The sequence below is a fragment of the Centroberyx gerrardi genome, chromosome 1 (assembly GCF_048128805.1).
Source record: "Centroberyx gerrardi isolate f3 chromosome 1, fCenGer3.hap1.cur.20231027, whole genome shotgun sequence".
Lineage (NCBI taxonomy): Eukaryota > Metazoa > Chordata > Actinopteri > Beryciformes > Berycidae > Centroberyx > Centroberyx gerrardi.
In genome coordinates this window covers 27545069-27549168 of record NC_135997.1, presented here as the reverse complement: position 1 = coordinate 27549168, position 4100 = coordinate 27545069, and the positions used below count along the sequence as shown (strand labels likewise).

At 42.4% G+C, this 4100-nt stretch overlaps 1 non-coding gene across 1 annotated transcript; it reads left to right on the top strand.

Moving 5' to 3' along the window:
- Positions 1 to 1392: 1392 nt before the first annotated feature.
- trnaa-cgc (transfer RNA alanine (anticodon CGC)) lies at positions 1393 to 1464 on the top strand. Its single transcript has one exon. It is a non-coding gene; the product is annotated as a tRNA-Ala (tRNA).
- Positions 1465 to 4100: the final 2636 nt, after the last annotated feature.

Genomic DNA, 4100 nt, shown 5'->3' with positions numbered 1-4100 from the left:
CAAACTGGGTGAAATTGGGGAATGAAGGAATCAGGAATGAAGTGGCAAGGCATGGTTGATAATAACACTATCTGTCTTTTTTACGTTGGACTCTGCTCTCCCTCAATAACAGGTGGAGGAGCCCTTGAGCAAGACTCATTCATTCATAAACTTATTCATTCACTCAGTGTAAGTTACTCTGCCTTAGAGCATCAGCTAAATGTCAAAAAACATAAAATGCTGGGCACTTAACCCCCAACTGCTGGCCAGCAATGTTAAACTATGGTTGTACTGGATAGCTCAGGTGTGACTGTGTGCAACTCTGTGAATGTGAAGGTAAAGGCTGTTTTTCCTTCATTCAATTAAACCATAATTTCACCTTGAGCTGAATTTTCAGATATTTTCAGCCCAGGAAGTAAACTGTCTAATTATAGCTATGAGGTGTAACTGCACACGACAAAGACAGTTTGAGATCATATGAAATTTGTTCTGGGGTGAGACGCAGGACACGCTTTAAACTTTGTATTTATGATGACAGTGTCAGAGATGAGAGAAAATGCTAATCAGCTCAGAGTGGCCTTAGAGGTCTTCATCGTCTCAAACACTTTCACCGGCCTCTTCCTGGCCTGCAGCCTGAAGAAGTTGTGAAGTGCGGCTCTAATGATCACGCAAGCAGACACATCAAACACTCCTGCTGTCCTGACCGCTCCACATTAGTGTCAGGATGCTTTCAACAAGATGTGAATGTTTGGAAGGATATATGTAGAGCGATATGTAGGCTACTGTCCCTTTGCATTGTGTGTGGTCCTGTGTGTTAGTATGACCTGTGAAACTAAATTGTCTCTCCACCAATAGCATCAAGACAAAATTCAGCTACATTTATTGTACTTGCCAATTTAAGATTCAGATTCTAATCAACATAAGCGACTGGTGATAGAGGTAGGAATGATGTAAAGCCAGTTATGAGGGTTTGTAACACAAGGAGGATAATAGTGGGCTGGAGGTCAAATCTAATTATTCTGATTAAAAGCCTGTTTGTGTGATAATATTTTCATTGTTCACCCACTGATTTCATAACACTTGAAGGGCCGCACACAGAAGGAAAAAGCGAGCCGCCGATTTGAATGTTGTGCTGCATAAAATATAGCTCTCTACCTGCAAGAAACCACTGATTGCTATGTGAACAACCACACAGAGGGCTGAGTTAACAGCAGATTGTAAAGTGTAGCTAAGGTTCCCTCAGTAGGAGGTCTGTTTGAGGCAGAGTTAGCCTCATTAGTCACTCCTGATGCAGACAAGTAGTAATTACTACAACACCCTCCACTCCAGTAATGAATAAAACCTCAGTTGTTTTGACAAAATCAGACATACACATGGAGCACAGGGGAAATCTCTCTTCCCCCCATATGTGAAGGGGATGTAGCTCAGTGGTAGAGCGCATGCTTCGCATGTATGAGGCCCCGGGTTCAATCCCCGGCATCTCCAATAATTTATCTTTGGATGATGGCAGTTTGGCTTAGCAGTTACCTTATAGAGTGACTGCCCTAGATTGTAGGGTCACAGGTGTGATCCTTGCAATAGCCAATTTGTCTAGCCTTGTCAAAGTGTCCTTGAGCAAGGCACGGAACCTGTATCTGCTCCTCCTCACCTCTGTGCTCTGACCCCTCAGGTGAAATGCATACATGTACAGGTATCTGTCTAGCTGAGACATTGTTGCCTGCCCTAAAATACCACTTCTACTGCTCCACAATTAACTGTTGACAAGTCAAATTTGCTGTCATTTCAGCATGAAAAGGTGTATGAAATTATCTGGCAATACAGAGTTAGGAGTTTTGTGTTACAATTAAATCCTAGCTCACAACACGTGTGAAACTATAGGCTGCAACAGCTGCTGCAGTGCTATTTCCAGACGGATGCAGGGAGGTTGCATGATGGGAAACTGTGGTTAGTACCACTCTAACAGTCTGAATTAGTCTTGCTTTGGCAGTTGGAATTGATCCATTGAGGCACACATGTACTTGCCCCAAGGTCAGTGATCTTTCATGTTAATACACGTGCACACATAATTCAATCATCTATGTACATCACGATACAACTTTTCAGAAAATAGTTTTTCGGTTGATGACCTTGCATTTGTGACATTATACAGTGGATTTGGAAAGGGTTTTGACATACATAACCATTAGACTGCAGTGGTAGTTATAACTCCATGAGGTGACCTCGGCTGTTTGTCACTGGCAGTCGGCGTATATGCACGCAAATATGCACGAACACACTGACACACACACACACACACACGCACACACACACACACACACGCACACACACACACACACACACACACACAGGCACACAAAATGCAAGCATCAAAGCTAACTTAAAAAGTCTTGAATTTGGCAAAAACTGTTCACTGTCCTTGCCTCACTACAAGACTTCCATCCTTCAAACTCAGGCGATCCGTCCTCTTGCTTCCCCCTGGGTGCTATGCTGGTGGCACGAATATGATGTGCCAATTCCTTTCCGTCTGCCGAGACGCCACAGCGAGAGAGATGGATGTTCCGCTAGGGTCGGCTCTGCTTGTTTCCATCTTGTTAATATCCCTCTGAGAGGCCTGCTCTAGCCAGGAGACTCACTAGAGGGTTAGCTCTGGAGAGTTGAACAAGATAAACATGGCTGTAGAAGGCAGCGGAGACCTTCAGAGCTACGTAAATAACCTTGCATGAGGTAGAGGACAAGCTGGGTTCTTCTGCTGCTGCCTGGCCAACTGTCGTCACACTACTGATTAATGCTGCAGCCCCGCTCTGCTGTGCTCTTGTCCCTGCCACATCTGCACACACAGAGAAATAGTTAATAGTTAGCATAGTTTAGCAATACAAGTTGACTCAGAATATGTTCTCATTGACAGTAATGTCCTGGAGAACTAGTTGCAGGGGGAGGGAGGGTTGTACACATTTACACCTGGAGGTGGCCAGTACCGAGTCTTTAGTTAAATCAGTTCAGGCTTTTAAATCACTGCTTAAAACCCATTTTTATAAACTTGCTTGCTGTAACAGTTCTTAGACTGAATATTGGCCTCATCAATATTAGATCACCCTCAACTAAAGCAATGTTGATTAATGACCTGATTAAGGAGCATAGTCTTTACATGATGGGTCTATGTGAAACCTGGCTAAAGCCTAATGTTTTCTTGACTCTTCACAAAGCCTCTCCATCAAACTACTTCAGCTCACGTCTCATGACTCGCTCAAAATAGGCCGGGGCATTGTCTTAATATTCAACTCTAATATTAATCTTAATCCCAACATTAATAGTAAATTTGCATCGTTTGAGGTGCTTGTTTTATGTCCTTTTACAACTGCAAATAGACACTAAGACTCAACACTCAAAATTTTAGGACCCCAATGCTTATCAGTTTATCACTTTCTACAGGCATTGTGCCCCCTGCACAAGGCCATGATTAACATACTCAAAACAACAAACCTAGAACAAACCCGGATCCTGAAAGCCTTCAGAACTACAGACCGATCTCAATCCTCTACTTTCCCCCCCCAAAATACTCAAATGGATTGTAGCCAGACACCTTACTGATTATCTGTCCAATTTATTTGAACCGTTTTACTTGGGAGTGTGTTTAGAGGGGAATATATTTATTTTACCATTCCCCAAACCAGCAAGTAATTTAGAAATGTCAGCTCTGGGTTAAGCTTTGTAGAAGACCACACTCGCAGCTCAGTAAGATCACCATGAGAAGAATCACATATTTGCTCAAAGATAGCACTTTTATTTCTTCAACGATTTAATTGGTGAACCAGAAATTAGCCTTGATTAAGCCTAAAATCCTAACCTGCCCTTCATTATAATTGCAAAAAAGTTAAGTGATCCCATCATGAATTATTCTCTGGCTTGCACACTATTATTGCTAGTCTTTCAGCAACATTAGCTAGCTTCTGACAGGATGTGAAAGGTAGATTTCAATTGGCCTGTACTAAAACATTGAAGTTTTTGACTGAATGGGAAATAGAACCTTCTGAAATGTACTTTCTGAGATAGAACTTTATATCTTTTTAGGTCAGGTTCTTGGTGATGGGAATTTAGTTTGTGTGTCCAGTTTCCCCCATCTG